This window comes from Haemaphysalis longicornis, unplaced genomic scaffold, assembly GCF_048455015.1.
Source record: "Haemaphysalis longicornis isolate Haplotype H1 unplaced genomic scaffold, Haemaphysalis longicornis Haplotype H1 scaffold_6, whole genome shotgun sequence".
NCBI lineage: Eukaryota > Metazoa > Arthropoda > Arachnida > Ixodida > Ixodidae > Haemaphysalis > Haemaphysalis longicornis.
In genome coordinates, this window is record NW_027526407.1 from 137143090 (window position 1) to 137163466 (window position 20377).

Below are 20377 nucleotides of genomic sequence, written 5' to 3' on the forward strand. Positions count from 1 at the left end.
TGCCTTGGTACCTGACCTTTCTTCTTGGGAGGCCGTCAACGGCTTTCAGAATGCATCTGTCCACCTCGATAGGAGGCGCTTTATTGGCCATGGTCCTGACCATGACATTAGCTCGGTTTTATCCAGTCTCAGAGTAACGGCGAATTTTGGGCAAGCCGGAGTATTTTTTGAGCTCTCTGAGGTACGACGGGAAGGGGTTCTCCAACAGTCACGGTAATTTCGAAAGGACGAGGACGGGTTTTCCTGGAAAGATGCGCGAAGATTGCTCTGCCCCCTTCCTGTCAAAAGTTGGCTGTCCAGCATTCGTTACGGTTACAACACGGCCATCAGTGCGACAAAAAAAACTTCGCTTTGTTAACGGTAAATGTTTAGCTATTTTTCCAGCAAACTCATAATATTAGGGATATCAACAAATGGAAGGGTCAAAGCGCCCAAAAATACCCCCTACTAAAAATAACGTACTTATATTTCAAAGCAGTGACCGAACTGTGCTGCTTTTCAGGAAAATTTATACGCATGATGCAGCCTTTATTGTTGGATAGGAGAGGAAGCAAACACAGCGAAAACAAATCAAACGACGCTCTGACTGCGACCCCCCCTTCCACCTTCTTCCAGCTCTGGACCGCCTTCTCTATCTTACGTAGGACACCACTTATATTGCAAACAAGATCAGATATATACGCTTTTCAAATTGCTTGATCCGCAGCAGCAAGCAATGCGGTGTGGCTTTTCATTTTTGATTACCCTCTAGACACTACAGTACCGGAAATCATTCGGCCTCAGATATTGTTCAACAAACCGTTAGTCAACCTTACTTCTCTTCTAGTTTATGAACGTGCCAGATGAAGTGTGGACTAAGTACGGCAACTACACGGCGGCTCCAACTTGCAAGATCGACCAAGTTATACCAGGCTCTGAGTATAATGCATTCCAGTTCAAAAGGCGCACAGGACCAGACTATCATGAGTAAATAGGTCTTTATATTATTGCACTGAGATATTTACGGGATTTTCGTGTGGCTAAGCTGATGTTTATCCTTATTTGCAGGGACATTTTAACACTCAACGCCACCATAAAAGAGGCAACATGAAAGCCCGGCGAAGCAATGATTATTACGAACCCAGGTAATGTGTCTTATACTCAAACTATCTGCCAGGGTACGGTATTTTTTGAAGTGAACAATTGTACCTGATGTTTATTCGCAGTTGTTTTGTCATTCCTAGCATTCAAAACCAAACGGTATGTGATTTTGTTTGACAGGTCCAGCACATAAATCGAAGAAATGCCATTTTATAGATTGTTTGCAACTGTCTTCCTAAGCCGTAGCTTTTACATAGGAGCTGTAAGCTTATTCCTAATGATATTGGGTGGCTGGTCTCCGTACGCAAAACACGCGATGTTTTGCGAGAGACGCATGCGTCGCTTTTTATAGGCGTAATTCGTTATCACCAGTGTGTCGTGTTGCTAAGTATGTGCTGCAGTTGTATATTATTATCAGCGCCATTCACTTGTGCAACACACTGGGCTTCTGGCGTCAATCAGTACTGCCACATTCAAGTATAATAAGGCTTCTTTCAATGAACTACAGTTCCTAGGTTAGGCCTTAAAGTTATACGGCAGTTTTCAGGTTGCCTGCAGTTCGGCAAGTTTGATGGTTAATTTACAACAAGCCAAACAATGTTATTCAGCTCTTACGTTGCCTGGGGTATCTGTTGTAGATGCTGATATCAGCGTATGTGCTTAAGCCTAACACGTGTCTCTCTCCGTTGACAGCGCTTCCCTCCTCCCCCCTGGCTATCCTTAGCATTAGTCCAAGCGAGCTACAAACAGGGAAATTCCCAGGGCTTTCCATAGAAGACTTCAGAAATTTCGCGCGAGGCCTTTACTAGTGTTCTGAAAGTGCTATGCACTAAAGTCAATGCAATGTTCAATAGTTTAGTAATTGCTATAATTTGAGACCTTGTCAGAACGTTTTTGTTGTCCTTCTTTTCCATACAAAGACATATCACGCCAGGCTAATGTAATTGCAGCATATAATACTCCGTCCTTAAGTGCGTAGCGCTTTGGAGATTTTGAGATTTTGACCAGTTTCTTCTTGTTCTCGACCTTGCTGTAGTAGAACGGTTTGTCCCACAGCCCACAGTTTTCTATTACGTGCGTTTTAAAGTTTTTATCAGGTGTCAAGATTTTACAGGCAACTTTATATCATGCGTAATCATCGAGGCCATGTACACCAGCCTGATGCATATTGTTGCGTCCCGATAGACGCAGGCAAAATCGGCTGTACGGGGTTGCACCGATTTATTAGGGGTGGGGAGCCTAAAATAGGAAGGCGAGAGAGCACGTCAAATCTTAGCAAAAATGGCTGACCGAGAGAAGCGCGCGGGGCCCGGGGCACGTGTTTGTGTCGTCGTCTTTGTGCTAGCCGGCTATCCAAGAAACACGGCACGTATCCATCACTTGGAGATTTTACCAAGTGCAATGACCCTTGCATACCTTAAACAGGGGATTGCCCTGCTTAACACACAATCAACGCGACATTTTGCTCCCCCGCCGAAATAGCATCGCCCCGATGCACGCAGAGTTATTTTAAATGGTAGATGCACTAATCTTGTTGCCCAAAATGAGTCCGTCAACTATCGAAGTATGGCTTCATGCGCACTGCATGAACGACGTCAGGGCAGTGGTTACGGCGGCGTCGAGACACGAGGACATCGTCGACAATTTCGCACGTTACGTTTGTAACCTGGCGCAGCACCCGATATGGTCCAAAGTACCGTTTAAGAAGTTTTTCACAGAGTCCTCGACGACAGACGGGAGTCCATACCCAGACTCTGTCGCCAGGTTTGTACACAGCGGTCCTGTGGCGGAGGTTGTAGCGGTGAGAGTCGTACAGCTGTTGCCGTCTTGTTCGAACGCGCACCAGCTACCGCGCTTCTTCTGCTCGTTCCGTGAATTCGTGCAGTTCCGTGTTGTCGCCGGTGGTCTCATGGGGCAACATTGTATCCAGCATGGTGGTGACAGGTCGGCCATAAAGAAGAGAGAACGGCATCATTCTTGTCGTGTCTTGCTGAGCCGTGGTATAGGCGAACGTGACCTATAGCAACACAGCATCCCACGTCTTGTGTTTCACGTCGATGTACATGTTGAGCATGTCCGCTATTGTCTTATTTAGGCGCTCAGTAAGGCCGTTTGTCTGCGGGTGATACCCGGTCGACTTACGATGGGAGGTACCGCTGAGCCGCATGATTTCCTCGACGACGGCCGCAGTGAATGCTTTTTCTCGGTCAGTAATAACGATAGCAGGAGCACCTTGGCGGAGAAGAATCTTCGTAACAAAAAACTGGGCGACCTCGTGAGCTGTTCCACGCTTCAGGGCTTTCGTTTCCGCGTACCTAGTGAGGTAGTCTGTGGCAACTATAATCCACTTGTTACCAGCGAATGACGTCGGAAGTGGTTCCTAAAGGTCCATTCCGACCTGCTCAAAAGGTTTTGCTGGAATCTGAACAGGGTGCGGTATACCCGCTGGTCGGAGTGGCGGTGCTTTACGACGTTGGCAGTCGTGACACGTGCGTACGTAGTGTCGCACCGTGGCTGCCAGCTTGGGCCAGTAATAGGATTGCTGGATCCTGGCCATGGTACGGGTGTAGCCTAGGTGACCCGCTGTCGGCTCGTCGTGGCAAGGCCGCAAAACGTCATTCCTGAGGGCTGCGGGAACCACAAGAATGTAGCTTCTGCCACGTGGGGAAAAGTTTGTCTTGTAAAGAACTCCATTCCGGAATCCGAAGGATGATACCCCTCTCGAAAACAGCTTCGGTACGGTGGAGGTCCGTCCTTCCAAGAATTCGATGAGTGGCCGCAGCTCCGGATCTACGTGTTAATGTTGCGACAGAGAGGATGCGTCCAGAACGCCAAGAAATGCGTCGTCATCGCCGTAGTCATCTGACGACGCTGGAATAGCTGGTACCCGCGAGAGGCAGTCGGCGTCGGCGTGTTGTTGACCGGACTTGTACACGACAGTCACATCAAACTCTTGAAGCCTAAGGCTCCAGCGTGCTAGGCGTCCGGGCGGGTCTTTTGAGCTCAGTAGCCAGCAGAGTGAGGGGTGATCGCTGACCACCGTGACCGGACGACCATATAGGTACGGGCGAAATTTCAGCAGCGCCCATACGACGGCCAGACATTCCTTTTCCGTTGCCGAGTAGTTGGCTTCTGTCCGTGAGAGTGTTCTGCTGGCATACGCTATAACTCTCTCGGCCCCGTCTTGCTGTTTCAGAAGGACAGCTCCAAGTCCAACGTTACTAGCGTCCGTATGGAGCGTCGTGGTGGCGTTTTCGTCAAAATGGCCTAGTACTGGTGGCATTTGCAGCCGTTGGCGCAGCTCGTCGAACGGTCTCTGTTCTCCGTCACTCCAGAGGAATGCGACATCATCCCGCGTAAGACGAGTCAGGGGCACCGCAATGTGGGCAAAATTCTTAATAAATTGCCGGCAGTAGGAGCACAGGCCTAAAAAACGCCTGACGGCTTTCTTGCTGACGGGCGTGGGGAACTGGGTGACCGCGTCTACCTTGCCAGGATCAGGACGAACTCCAGCAGAGCTGACCACATGGCCAAAGAACAACAGTTCCTCGTATCCAAATTGACATTTCTCTGCTTTCAGCGTAAGTCCGGCAGATCTTATGGCCTCGAAGACCGACTGAAGACGTTCGAGGTGTTCTTCGAACGTGGTCGAAAATACCATCACGTCCTCCAGATATACCAAGCATGTTTGCCACTTCAGGCCCGACAGCACGGTGTCCATAAGTCTTCGAACAGTAGCCGGGGCTGAACACAATCCAAAGGGCAAAACATTGAATTCGTAAAGTCCATCCGGCGTCAGACAAGCGGTTTTCTCGCGGTCCCTTTCGTCGAGTTCTATCTGACAATACCCTCTTTTTAAGTCCATGTACGAGAAATAGCGGGCGCTTCGCAGTCGGTCTAACGAGTCTTTAATTCGAGGCAACAGGTAAACGTCTTTTTTTGTCACTTGGTTGAGCTTGCGATAATCCACGCAAAACCGATGTCCCATCTTTCTTTTTAACCAAAACGACTGGAGATGCCCAGGGGCTGTTCGACGGCACGATGACGTCGTCTTCCAGCATTTGCTGTACTTGCCTCCGTATCGCGTCGCGCTCCTTGGGAGCCACACGGTAAGGGTTCTGGCGTATGGGTCTCGTCGTTTCCTAGGTGATTATTCGATGTTTTGTGAAATGTGTCTGACGGACACCAGACGTGGACGAAAAGCAATCCTCGTAGTGCTGAAGGAGGTCAAGGAGCGCTCGGTGGTTTTCCGACGAGAGGTTGGAGTTGACGTCGACTGTGCATTTAGCGCTCGCCGTGGTGGTTGGGCTGGTTTAAAGCAGAAAACAGCCTTCTCCTTTGTCTATACCTTCAAAAAATGCTACTGTAGTCCCTCTCGCTATGTGACAGCTTTCGTACGAGAAATTGGTCAACAAGGGATTGGTGCGGCCGCCTGACAGGCGCACAAGGCCTCTTGCGATGGCACAGCCCTGGCCCAAAAAGAGCGCAATATGCAGTTCTGCAACACCGTCGGCGGTGCAGGGATCGTCGCACGATATGGAAACGAATGCGCAAGATCGCGGTTGCAGGCTCACGTCTTCATCGGCGATACGAAGGGGCAAATGGCCTGGTCGGTAAGCTGTTCACGAGGCAGGCTTGTGGACAATCTCACCAGGCGCTCTCCGAGATCTATAGCGGCATTGTGCTCGCGCAGAAAATCCATACCCAATATCAGGTCCTTGCCGCACCGCGGAAGAACGAGGAAAGTGCCAACAAAGTCAGCGCCCCCCAATCCAATCCGTGCTGTACAGTTCCCAACTGGCGTCATGAGGTGACCTCCCGCAGATCGAAACTGCGGACCATCCCACGGAGTCTTGACCTTCCGTAAACGGTCGGCAAGTTCGTTGCTAATGATTGAATAATCCGCGCCGGTGTCGAGTAACGCAGTCACCTCATGCCCGTCGATGGTAATAGGAAGGTCGGCCTTCGCGACTCTGTCGGTATTCAGTGGCGTCGTCGTCATGTACTTGCATTGGGGTGGTAATATGTCGGTAATCCGTCGGGTCTTCGTCGCAATATCTTGAGTCTACGTCAGCGTCGCTTGAAGGTCTTTACATTTGCGATCTTCAGCAACCTTGCCTCCGGAGGTTGCTTCGCCTAGTTTTCTCGCCGGGGGCAGGAAAACCTCCCCGGGCGGCTGTCTCGAGGGTTACGACGGGTCAGTGAGAAGTGGGCTGCGGGAGACGGCGAGCGTGATAGACGACTGTATGGAGACGTAGCGTTTTCTGCGGCGAGATAATCGGCGATTTCAGCAGGCTTCTGTCCCAACCGCGGACGAGGAGCTGTAGGAGAGAATCCCGGAAGACCAATGTCACGATAAGGGCAGCGTCGCCGTATGTGGCCAGGTTCACCACAGTGGTAGCACAACGGCCGGCCGTCTGCCATGCGCCACAAGTGCGTCTTTCGTACTGGCGGACGTACAGCAGGTTCCTGTGTGGGCCAAGGATCTACCGGCAAGGGTGGCTGGCGACGTGGCGGGACAGCAGGTTCCTGTGCGGGCCGAGGATGTACCGGAAAAGGTGGCTGGCGACGTGGCGGGGGTGGTGGAGTCGGCAGTTTTGGAGCTTGCTGACGAAGAGCCGCGGCGTAGCTAGTAGGAAAATGTTGCGTCGGTGGATCGGGTGGTGAGAACACTTGGTGTATCTCCTCTCGCAACATCCTGGGCAAAGAAGGAGCCGACTGCTGGGACGAAATACCAAGATTATTTACTCTTCGCGAAGAACAGACCGAATTAGGTCCCGCAAGGAGCTCTAGTCACAGGTCATACTAGCGACATCGGCGCGACTTCTGGTTGTAATACGGGCATATTGCAAGCTACGCACCTGCACAGCCCGCTCGATAGCCGTGGCCTCTTTGATAAACTCCTGCACAGTGCGTGGTGGGTTTCAACAAGCCCAGCAAACAGCTGCTCCGTGACTCCATGCATAAGGTATCGAAGTTTTCTTGGCTCAGACAAGGCTGGATCAGCGCAGCGGAAAAGGCGAGCCATGTCCTCTGAAAACATGGCGACACTCTCGTTGGGCTTTTGAAAACGCGACTCCAGCAAACGCAGCACTTGGTCTCGTCGATCGGTGTTCGGAAAAGTTTCCTGGAGCTCCTGACGGGGGGGTGGTGGTGATTTATTAACAAAGGAGGGAAGAGAAAAGGCCTGGGGATATTGTTGAACTCAACGGGGAGTTCACCCTCATACGACCCAGTCCAGGGAAGGGGATTGGGGCTTCAAAGGATAGGAAGAGAGAAGGGGGAAGAGGAGAGCGTTAGGAGAGTGGGAGATAGTCTATCGCCAATCTCCTCTCGTGATTCTCGTACCATGTGCGGGCACCGTACTCCAGCGAGTAGTAGACTTGCCGCATCTTCTCGCGATCGTCCCATCGGTTGAAATCCGCAACACCCTCAAAATGCGCAAGCCAGTCTTGAAAATCTTCGAACATCTCACCATGGAACGCTTTCGGGGTGCGGGGCTGATGGAATATCACCTGGGAGGTGGTCGGTGGTCATCACCGGAGGCGGTCGAGATTGAGGCTGAGGTTTTAACACCGGAGGTTGACTCCGGGGCACGTTGTTAGGCAGGCCCGAGAGTTCTGGGGACAGACTGAGCGTGCGGCGACTAGTCCGATACACGGGGGTGCCGACGAGACGAGGCCTTTCGGGGCTGGTGTCCGTCTGCGATCCAGGCATGGGTGTACCCCGCACCTCCACCATTGTTGTGTCCCGATAGACGCAGGCAAAATCGGCTGTACGGTATGGCACCGATTTATTAGGGGCGGGGCGCCTAAAATAGGAAGGCGAGAGAGCACGTCAAATCTCAGCAAAAATGGCTGACCGAGAGAAGCGCGCAGGAAACGGGAACGCGTTTGTGTCGTCGTCTTCGTGCTATCCCGCTATCCAAGAAACACGGCACGTATCCATCACTCGCAGATTGTACCAAGTGCAATGACCCTTACATACCTTAGACGGGGGTTGCCCTGCTTAACACAATCCACGTGACAACATATTTGATTTTATTTATTTATTGAGATATTCGTATTGCGCGAACAATACAAAATGTTTGTGGGCAATACCCACACGCATTATGATTTTCTTTACGCGCGGAAAAATTGGCTTTACCCGTAACAGGTAGCGCTATGATAAAAGAAACCCTTAACATCAGAGCTACATCGAAACAAAAAAAAAACTCTGAACCGCAGCGGTCAAGGCGTCTTATAAAGTACACATGGGTTTCTACAGAACTTCACCCAGGATTCACGCCTGCAATTTTTGGTGGCATTGTTTAAGCAAGTGTCGCTCCAGATGAGTGAAGAGAGAAAAAATGAATCAATGCAAAAGAAACCAACGGCAGTAAGTAAAAGCACCTAGCAGGAAACATTTTGCAGCAGCGCCGCACGGAGCAGGAAAACACAGTACTGCGATGAAAATATTGCTTGCGCATACAAGGGCGGGAAGCAAAAATCACCACACGCGTTGTAATGCAATACACAAGGCACTGAGATAGTAAACTGAGAATCCGAAGCGTATCATTTGAATGCGAGCGGCGCAGAATAATGGCGCTATTTGAATATGCTAAGAAGTCCAAGAGTAATTGACACCACTTACTCCGAGCCAACTTTAGGTAAACTCCCAAGATAACTCTGACATCAGAAAGCTTTAGACCCATTTTCTTGAAGCACCACCATGTGTACGTCCCATTACACCACATTCCGTGCATGTAGTAACGGTACTATAGTTTCGCGTTACCTCTGGAAGTGAGAGGAAAATGGTGCAGTGAAATGCCAGGCGAACGGGAGCTGCGGTTGCAGCCGTGTACAGCAAATCGTTTCTGTAGGTACCGAAGAAGCACTCCGCTACAACCGTTGGCAGATCTTCCCGTAGGACACGGTGCCTGCCCGGCATGGTAGTATACGTGTTCACCCACGATAAAACGCTCCTCGAAAGAACACGCACAGCAAAAAAAGTGCACAGCAAATTAACAAGGAAAGACGTGTGCAAATGCGCACCACCAAAACACGTGAGGGGCACTACCTGGCAGACTACCTTTAGGCACGCCTTTCCGACCAGTACAAAGACTGCATCACAGAGCAATGACATGTTCCATTCTTCAGAGGGCGCTACAAAAATGGTTTTTGAGAAGGAATTTTCACAAATTCTTTGCACACAGTGCCTAAATAAATGTGATTCGGAAATGAATATCGTTCGCCAAATATAATTATTGTTTTACTGTTAAATAATTTTTTTTGTTATTAGCGTTTCGTCCCTCGTCACCTAGGTGCACTTTAATCGCCACTTCCACAACCCCCCATGTTGATGTCGCGGGCAATAGGTTCTGAACCGCTTGTTTTTTTATGTTTTGTTTTTCCGTCAGGCTACGCCGGGCTAAGTTATCTGTGTTATGCGGTGGCCAAGTGATGTCATGTTCCATTCTTTGTGCCGCACTTCTTATCTCATTTGATATAGAGAGGGTTTGGAACTAACGTAACCAGCCTAGAATATTCTACAGTGTTCTGGATCTAATCCGATGGTTTGGGGAACGCTCGCGCCAAGACAAATGCTCGCAGAGCAGGCGCCGCGGTATTCGATTCGCAGACACTCGCCTGCACAGGTCACATTGTTGACTGCTGCTTCGCCACCTGTGTATTTTTTAGTTGTTGGGAGGGCAGAAGTTTAAAGCTAAATGTAACTGGTAGCGACGCTTCCACAGAAACCCTCGCGTTCAGAATTTGGTGGCTTTTAAGCTACACATGGGCGTTAGAGCCATCTGTGTTAGGAGGAAACATTTCGGGAGGAACAAAAAATAAACCAGGTGTGATGAAAGATTCGTTCAAAAAGTGACTTCATTTTGGTGGCATTAGCACAAAAATTTGACTTCAAAATAGCTTTAGCATGCCTCTTATCACTGAGGGCTCATGTTATTGCCATCAGACGCAAGTTGGCGAGCCCTTGGTGTGTGTGCTTTAAAGTATAGACTCGTGACTAGAGAAACGTACTTAAGCATACTGTCGGAATATTCGCCTCGGTGCTGATAAAAAACATCTTGCATTTTCTCTGAAACAATATTTTTTTAGATTCGACTGCATCTTATTCACTCGCCTTGTCCATGCAGCGTCGTCAGCATTGTTGTCGTGCGCCCCTCCCCCATTCTCCTCGCCGCGCGAGCTGTGCTCTCCGCCGCTCACCACCTCTCCTCTCCAACGCCCCTCTCTCGCAAGGGGCATTGGATTGGATTAGAATGGCTTGGCTTGGCTTGGCTTGGCTTGGATTGAATTGGATTGGATTGATTTCGATTGGATTGATTTGGATTGGATTGGACTGAAGGGGATTGTGTTGGATTGTGTTGCGTTATAGCCGCGGCAGACCCACTGGCGCCGGCGCATGTGCAGTACTCTCTCTTCCGCGGTCTCGTCTCCTTCGGGCGCGCTGCGCATATAACCGGTGTGCTGCTCTCCGGCGGCCTTTCGGTCGATGGTTGCTCTCCGCTTGCGCGTGAACCCCCCACAGCGTCGACACACCATGGTTCCCGCGAGGGGAGGTGGGCGTAATTTGTATTTATTTCACAATACTGCAGGCCAATGTGCCGGCCCAAGCAGGAGTGGGTACATCGAAATAAATTGTAAAAAAACAACAGACAACAATACAAAAGAAAGAAAAGTAAGAAAGAAGGTGGCGCTCCAGGTCACCAAGAAACCTATTGGAATGAAAGATGTCACAAGGCAAATAATTCCAGTCCTCCACAGTTGTAGGGAAGAAACTATATTTAAAAGCTTTTGATAGGGCAAAAACTGGGGTTAGAGCATGTTCATGACCATGGCGATTACGTCGTGCTGATAGCGGTTTAACACAGTCAGGGAGATCAATTTTTACATTACCACACAAACAATTGTAAAAAAAAGAAAGACGACTGAACTTTCTCCGAGCTTCTAAAGTAGAAATTTCGTTTAATTTCATTGGGGTGGTCGGGGAATCAAGCCTGCGATATTTGCAGAAAATAAACCTAACTCATTTTCTCTTAATAAGTTCGAGATTCATAATATCTTTCTTCGTATGCGGATCCCAAATAATAGAAGCGTACTCAAGCTGCGAACGAACACTGGCATTATAGGCTAGAATTTTAGTGCGCAAAGATGCAGATGCTAGTTTTCTTTTTAGAAACCATAGCTTACGTAATGCGGAAGTGGTAATGCATGATATGTGGGTTGACCAAGTTAGCTTGTGTGTGAGAGTGACCCCAAAGTACTTATACCTGTCTACATTATTTATGTTAGTGCCTCTTAGAGTATAGTGAAATTTACTAGTGCTTAGTTTCCTGGTGATACGCAGTAGCACAGTTTTGTTAGTGTTTAACGGCATTCCCCCGTTCTGACACCAGTTATCGATAGCGATAAGTGCGTCTTGTAAAGCCACATAATCACATGGTGAAGAAATTTGTTTAAAAATGACACAGTCATCCGCGAACAAACACACAGACACATTTTCAGGAAGGACAGAAGCTAAATCATTGACATAAATCAAAAACAAAAGTGGCCCTAACACACTTCCCTGTGGGACTCCAGAAGACACACGAAGAACAGTCGATAAAAAATTAATAATCACTACATACTGACGTCTATCTTTAAGATAAGCCTGAGTCCGCTGAACAATTTTTGTAGGTAATCCTAAGCACTGTAGTTTCTATAACAACTTCCCGTGTGCCACCTTATCAAAGGCTTTACAAAGATCCAAAAATAGTACATCAGTTTGCCCAGAAACATCAAGCACACGTGAAAGCTCATCTACAGTTGTAACTAACTGGGTAACAGTGGATAACCCCTTTCTGAAGCCATGCTGATGCTTTGATAGTACATTGTGTTCACTGAGAAATTCATAGACGTAATTAGCAATAACGTGCTCAAGAAGCTTGCAACAACTGCTTGTAATAGAAATGGGGCGGTAATTCTCAAACGATACAGGGACACCTTTTTTATCAATTGGTTTAACACTTGCTATAACCCAATCAGCCGGTATTTCCCCCGTAGCAAGTGAAAGGTTAAAAAGACAAGTTAGGAATTTCGGTAAGTACTCAACGTAGCGGTTAAAAACAGCATCAGGAATACCATCAGGCCCCGCAGATTTTTTCGCATCAAATTTTAATAGCATGTGCAATACGCCTTCTTGCGTATCTAATAGGTCATTGTCTGAGTAAACAAATGAATGCTCAAGTTCATAATCATCTGTTTGAGAAAAAATGCTCTGGAAATATGCATTAAAACGTAGTCATGCCTTCCACTGCTGTATAAAAGCAATCATTTGGTAAACTTGAATGCCGTGGGTGGCAAACCGGGAACTGGGCACGTACCCCGCAACCGCCACCCCCGCAATTTTTTTTCTGACATAAGATACAGAGCACAAAATGACACTTGACCACAGTGCCTGCCCTCCCCCCCCCCCCCTTCATCTGCAAAACGTGTCTCCTCCTCGCACAAATTCAAATTTCTGCCAACGGCACTGCTGGGTTATTAATTTGCATCGCACATACGCAGGTTGCGTGTGTGCCTTAAGTATAGATCAACGTTATATAATTCTTGCTGAGTTTGTGTGCTTCAGCTCTAAAAAAAAGAAATAACGCATAGTGTCACCTAAACAATAAGACATGTGAATTTTATTCCAGGATAAACATAAAACATATTTACCACACTGCAGCAATCAGTAAAAAATGTTTGTGGGCATAACTACATGCATTATGATTTTCTTTGCACGCCGAAAAATTCGCTTTACCCGTAACAAATAGCGCTATGAGCAAAGCAACCCCTAAAATCAGAGCTACTTCGGAACAAAAAAAAGAAACTGTGAACCGCAGCTGTCAAGGCGTCTTATCAAGTAGACATGGGTTTCTACAGAACTTCACCCAGGATTCGCGCCTGCAATTTCTTGGTTGCATTGTTTAAGAAAGTGTCACACCATATCAGGAAAAAGAGAAAAAATGAATCAATGCAAAAGAAACCAACGGCAGTAAGTAAAAGCACATAGCAGGAAATATCTTGCAGCAGCGCCGCACGGACAGTACGTCGATAGAAATGTTGCTGCGCATACAAGGGCGGGAAGCAACAATCACTACAAGCGTTTTAATGCAATACTCAAGGCACTGAGACAGTAAAATGAGAATCCGAAGCGTATCATTTGAATACGAGCTGCGCACAATATTTGCGCTATTTGAATACGCTGAGAAGTCCTAGAGTAATTGACACAACTTACTCCTAGCCAACCTTACGTAAAATCTAGAGATAACTGTGACATCAGAAAGCTTTAAACTCATTATTTTTGAAGCACCAGCATGTGTAGGTAACGTTACACGAGCCCCCGTGCACGTAGTAACGGTACTATAGTTTCCCGTTACCTGTGGAAATGAGAGGGAAATGGTGGAGTGATACGCCAAGCGAACGGAAGCTGCGGTAGGAGCCTTGTATAGCCTTTCGGTCGTGTAGGTACCGAGCAAAGCGCTCCGCTATAACCCTTGGCAGATCTTCCCGTAGAACACGGTGCCCGTCCGGCACGGTAGTAAATGTGTTCACCCACGATAAAACGCTCCTTGCAAGTACACGCACAACCAAAATAAGTGCACACCAAATTAACAAGAAAAGACGAGTGCAAATGCGCTCCACCAAAACTCGCGGGGGCGCTTCTTAGCAAACTAACTTTAGGCGCGCCTTTCCGAACGGTTAAAAGACTGCATCACAGAGCAATGACAAGTTTCATTCTTCAGAGAGCGCTACAAAAATAGTTTTCGAGAAGGAACAAAATTTTCACACATTCTTTGCACACTGTGCGTAAATAAAGTTTATTCGGAAATGAATATCGCTCGTGAATTTTAATTATTGTTTTAATGTTAAATAAAATTTATTTCTTTGTTATTAGCGTTTGGTCCTTCGTCACCTAGGTGCACTTCAATCGCCACTTCCACAACCCCCCATTTTAATGCCGCGGGCAATAGGTTCTGAACCGCTTTTCTCCCGAAGCTTCACCACCATTTATATTTAACTTGCACGTTCACTCCGATTAACTTGTCTTCGCCTTCAAAGACAGCTGCGTCGTCTTTGGCTTTGTGACAATTCGCCAGGAGGGCATTTCAATAGGGGAGTAAAAATGCATTGTCCCACACGAACTGGACCAATAAAAAAATAAATATAACAAAACAGGGAAACAAAGAGGGAAAGTTACATTTACAAATATACAAGACATGCTTGACTTACAAAAATATGCAGCAGTGAAACTAAGACACCTACGCAGAAAACTGCATATAAACTCCCGCACAGAAGAAAACAAGTATGCAATGAGGAGACGTGCGAACTAGGAAGACTGGTGTAGAAATTTAGCTCTGAAAATATTTGCGCAAATGTACAAGCAATTCGTTGTCGCGTGCGCGTTGGATGATTTTCCGGGGAAGCTTATTCAAGGATTTTATTGCGCGGGGAGAAATGAATTCATAAAAGCAGTTGTACGAGCGGGCACCTCTTTTTTCTGAAGTGCGCGGTCAAGGCAGTGCGAGACATATGTTGGAGGCACCAGCTCAGCATCTTTGTAGAGTGGTGTTCTGTGAAAGTATACCCCCTAGAAAGGCCATACGAGAAACGCCACTACGCGATGGCCTGCCAAGAGAATCATTTATCCGAGTAATGCTACTCGGAAATCTGTAACTCCTCGCACAAAACGAGCAGCGCGGTTCTGTGTGGCTTCTAGACTACCCATCAGATTCTGCATGAAGGGATCTAATACCGTGCAAACTTAATCCAGAGTCGGACGGAAATGTGTAGTGTATAAGAGTTCTTTTACATCTTCCGGAGCCTGCTTAAAGTTTTACTTAATAAAGTGAAGAGTGTGGGCTATCTTCGTTGTTATAGATTCTATGAGCTGGTTCTATCTCAAGTCGCACGAAAATGTGGCTCCTTAATGTTTAGCTTGGCTCACCTGAGGGATAGCTTTGTTATTTAGGTTGTAAGGTGTTTTGGGTGGTTGGCGTTTTCTGTAAAATTGAATGTGGTTGCATTTAAATACGTTTAGAGGCATGAGCAACTAGCTGCACCAAAGACATGTTATATAGGTCAGTTTGTAACGTCAGCCTATCCGAATCTTCTCGGATGACTTTGTACAAAAAACAACCGTCTCCCTGTAGCCGTATACTTGAAGTCACCCGTGCACCGATACCATTCATATATACAAAAAATAAAAGTGGTCCGACACGAAAACGTTGGTTGATGAAACACAGTTAGGTAAAACCTATTCGACCAGCAGGCTCGATGATTTCGAAGCCAGCAGAGAATATTGCCAGGTAAACCAAGAAACCTTGTATAAGAAGAGGTTGTGAGAAACTTTGCGAAAAGCTTTCTGAAAATCTCTCAGTACACAGTCTGTTTGTAAAACATTATCGAAAGATTTAAAAAGATCTTTCGGTAATTCAATTACATATCGGCCGGTCCTAAACCGGTGTTAATATTCCACAAAAAAATGGCTTTTTTAGCGATGGGTAATGATGGCTGTGTATATGATGCGTTCAAGTGTCTTGCAACAAAAAGCAGTTGACGTATAGGTCGATCATTTTGAACCAAATCTCGGCTACAGGTATTGTGAATGGGGATGACGTCTCCAATTTCCCAATCCTCTGGTGGTGTGGATATTGAAAGAGGTATGTTATACAGCAGTGTTAAATATTTATATATGACAGAAGCGCAGAATACGAGCACTAGATTTTGAAGAGTTTGGTTTTATGGTTTGGGGCAGGTTTCGCATTCGGTAGTCATCAACGATAATTACAGGCATAGGCTCAAGTAATAAGAACGTGCAAGTCGGAAATTGGCTTGGTTGGCATCGTTGAAAGCTAGATTAGAAATACCCCCGCACGGGGAGCCTTGAGTATTCTTGGTGACGGTATTAATGACACCGTGGACCCCGAGCCCCCTTACTCACGCTGATCCCGACCGTGGTGATAAGTTTTAAGGTGAAGGGTACAAACCTGAAACGGTGGCCATCAAGGTCAAGCTCCGGCGGATGGGCTCCCCGTCTGTTTAGCAGGCAGGGTGACCTTAGACCCCTTCAGCTATCAGGGAAGGCTCACGAAGAAAGTACCCCCGTTCCCTGCTTTTTCCAATGCCATATGGGTAATTCAAAACCACGCAAAAACGTGATCGGTCCCTGAAAAGGTTGCTGTACCGAAGTCTCCTTTCCACCCTTGCCTGAAGGGACATTTCCATGACCCGACAATTCCTACCTCTATCTAATAACGGAATCTCTTGACCAGTCAAAACCCACCACTGCGCAGTCTGTTTTTCTCATTTTAAAGTTCCTTGGGGGCATCGTCGGAAAGTCCTACAAAGCCAAAAAACTCAGAACATCGGAAATCCTCGTCCAATTTACAACAGGCAGCAATCTATTAACCTTTCACAAACACGCATGGTAGATACAGACAAAGATCCGTCCCCGCCGCACGCTGACAAACTCCCAGGGCGTGATTTTCGATCATGACCTATTCAATGAAACAGAAACAGATCTCCCCGAGAGCCTTCGAGAGCAAGGCATGACGGCAGCACGAAGGATAACTATGCGATGAAATATTACAATACGTACCAAACACTTCATCTTGACATTTGATTGCTCAACGCTCCCTGGGTCGTCGGTGAATGGTGGTTTTATCAGATTCCCAGTCCGACCATACATACCGAACCCGTGCCGCTGCTTCAAGTGCCAGCGGTTCGGGCACGGACTGCCTCTTGCCGCAACCAAGGGTCCTGTGCGAAATGTATCGCACAACACCATCCCACTGAAAACTGTGACTTCACCACCTTCACCTGTAAAAACAGTCAGAGACCGCACGTGGCATGGTCCCACAGCTAAGAGAATGTCCAGCAGAAAATAAAATAATCACTGTTAAGGTCAAAGAGAACATGACCTTTCCAGAGGCACAAACAAGGTTCGCGTCTTTCCGTCTGGAGAAGTACGCCAACGCAGCTCACTGGGAGGCGGAGCGGCGTTTGGTTTCGGTAGGGACCCGGTACCGATAGTCAGACTTGGTCCCTGCCCCGCGCTCCTCCCTCCCCCCTTGTGTTGCTTCAGGCAGCCCAACCAGTCAACACACTGCTTGCTGAGCCCACAGCGATTGTGGTGGCTACCGTTCCCAGGGAGGCCGATGCTTCTCTTGCCCCTCCTTCCCAAGCTTCCAGCCCACTGAGGCTGCTGAGGACATGGGCAAGGTGGCCTCCGCATCAGCTCCAACCTTCGCCTCACCAAGTGGGCTAAACCGGAGCGGGCCCGACGCCAGTGGCAGGGACGGCTCAGGCAAAGGGCACCCGAATGGGTGCTAAGTCCAGGGGGCCCACTTCGTCGGGCACCCCCATAGCATCTGATGACGAGATGGACGTCGGGCCATTCTTGCTTGTCGCGCACCGCAAGGAACGGCCTGCGACGTTTAAACCAAACAGAAAGGTTCAAAAAGCCCCCTCCAAGAGTACAAGCCCCGAAAGACACATCAACACACATACACACAGGCTCAAGTAGCTCTTAAATCTCCATGATGGGAAGGGAAAATATTATTTCATGGAACTGTAGAGGCCTCTTTAAAAATTTTGATGATGTTGTAGTGGCACGCACCTCCTTTCTAGCAGCGCCAGTATCATTTGCATCATCTCATCATCATCAGCAGCGGGGCTTGCCTGGCCGCGTGAGCAGTGACACGCGACACACGGATCGAATTAGTTACCAGAACCATTTCTTTTATTAGGAGACCTCAATGCTCATAACCCCTTTTGAGGTTCTTCCCGCACAGATGTTCAAGGACCCCTCGTTGAGAAGTTTGTAAAAACATCGGTAGCATGCCTTTGTAACAAAAAACACATACCATCATCTAGGACACAGCACCTATTTATACCTTGATTTGAAACTCGGTTGCAGTTCTCTTTCTATTACTCGAGGGGGACGTGGGCACCGCCCATATGATAGCGGCCACTTCCCACCTACATAAACATATATAGGTAAAGGCCCCAGCATTTCATCTTCTCATAGCAAGTTTAACGAAGGAAAAGCTAACTGGAGTACTTTTACAGATACATCTAAACTACTGCACACAGCCGTAGCACACTCACACGTAGAAGAAGCTGCCCAACTCCATTCCCCAGGTGTCTCTTCCCCCGCGCAACCCAAGGAGGCCCTGGTGGAACGAGGACTGCAGGCGAGCACGAGAGGCCCAGAAGAAGGCGCGGGGTGTCCTTCGTCGCTACCCCACGTCCGATAACCTCATGTCCTTTAAATGGGCAAAAGCAGTTGCGTAGTGTGTGCGCCGTGCTGCACGAAGGCAGAGTTGGCGCACCTTCCTCACATTCATAAATTCATACACCGACACTCACAAAGTGTGGACACACATACGAAAGCTCAAAGCAGAAAAAACACACAGCCTGCTTCTGTTTATTACAACAGGGGACACACTCAAAGACCAGGCTGACACACTTGGACAACACTTCCAACATGTGTCCAGTTCAGCACACTACACAAACAGTTTCATAAAACGCAAAATGTCTTGCGAAAAGAAGTCCCTGCGTGACAGCAACAAGTTTCACACTTCATACAATTCTCCTTTTTCAATTCGTGAGCTGAAGGCTGCTCTGACCACATGCAAACCTCCAGCTCCAGGTGTAGATAAGATTACATACGCCATTATACAACACCTCCAACGAGACACACTTCTAACACTCTTCCACCTACATAACAAGGTATGACTTTCGGGGCACAATCCAAACTCTTGAGGAATACTGTAGTCGTAGCTTTCCTGAAGGGGTGGAAGGACCCTTCCTCTTCCGCTAGCTGTTGACCCAGTGCCCTGACCAGGTGTCTGTGTAATCGCTTCGAGAAGATGATATACAGGACACTAGTGTACTTCTTAGAGTACAATGGTCTTCTCGAGAGCTGCCAGACAGGCTTCCGGGCAGAGCGATCAACTACCGATCAACTCGTTGGGTTAGAGTCCTATATCAAAGATGCTTTCCTCCACAAGCAGTATTGTATGACATTATTCTATGATCATGAAAAGACGTATGATACTGCTTGGTGGTATGGTATCCTCAGCGATTTGAAATCCTTTGGCGTGTAGGATAACAAAATGAACGCGCTTGCCAATTACATGTCTGAAGGAACGTTTCGCATGCTAGTTTGAACTACACTTTCTAGGGTTCATGTGCAGGGAAATGGCGTGCCAGAAGTTGTAGTTTTGAGCTCCACCTTTTCTATTGTGAAAATGAATTCTCTTATGAAGGCGCTGCCTCTATCGATTTCCTGTTCAATCTATGTATAGGACTATCAACTCTCCTTTAAATCCTGTAAATTGTCTGTCTTTGAGCGCCACGTCCATCTTGGTGTTAACAAGCTTGCCGGGTGGGCAGATAGCAATGGTTTTAAGTTTATTCCAGCAAAGTTCACTTGTGTTTTGCTTTCCAAGAGCCGTGACATCCGGCAAAATCCAGACACTCAACTCAAAGGCACCTCAATTCCTGGTAAAAGGAAAACAAATTTTCAGGTATATTCTTTGATGAAAAGCTCACATTCTTCCCACACAAAAAACTAAAACGTAAATGCCTAAAAACAATGACTGTCATGAAGGTTCTCCCGCACATTTTTTTGGTGCTGACAGACAACTTTTTTTACGTGTTTTTACGAGTCGGTTCACGATTGGACTATGGTAGCGTTGGCTATGGGACAGCTACTAAAACAACCGTCAGAATGCTCGACCCTGTACTTCACTTAGGCCTCCGCTTGGCGTGTGGTGCCTTCTGGACAAGTCTAGTTGAACGCCCGTATGAAGAGTGCACCCAATGGGGCCTACAACGTGAGCGAGCATGCATGGACCTGCTGTATGCTTTTACAATCTCATCGATGCCTCGCCATCCTTTTACGTCAGTTTTTGTGAGACATCCATATCTCAACTCTTTTGTAATCATCCATCAATCTCTGCTTCCTTCCTTTTTAGAGTAAGAGAGAAGCGTCACAACTTGATCTCATGTTTTGAGACGCCATCAAAATCTCCTTTACTGAATTTCTAGTACTGCGGCAGCTTTGCCAGATATCATGTGATATTTCTTTCACAAGTGAGGAGAAAAACAGGGTGTCTAGAAGTGCAATCCTGCAACATTTCTTGTTTCTGAAGCACAACTATAAGTGTGCTGAATGTTACACGGACGCTTCAAAAACTGGCACAACTGTTTACTTTGCTGCGCATACTGGCACCTTTAATTTCTGTAAAACTATGAATAGAATG

The 20377-nt window shown here is 47.5% G+C and overlaps 1 long non-coding RNA gene across 1 annotated transcript in view; it reads left to right on the plus strand.

The window, feature by feature from the left end:
- The first annotated feature begins 1071 nt into the window (after nucleotides 1-1071).
- The window catches only part of LOC144141951 (uncharacterized), a 66755-nt gene continuing 47449 nt past the window's right edge, over nucleotides 1072-20377 (plus strand). The window contains exon 1 of the long non-coding RNA XR_013316771.1: nucleotides 1072-1157. This is a non-coding gene — a long non-coding RNA (uncharacterized LOC144141951). The remainder of the gene's footprint in view (nucleotides 1158-20377) is intronic.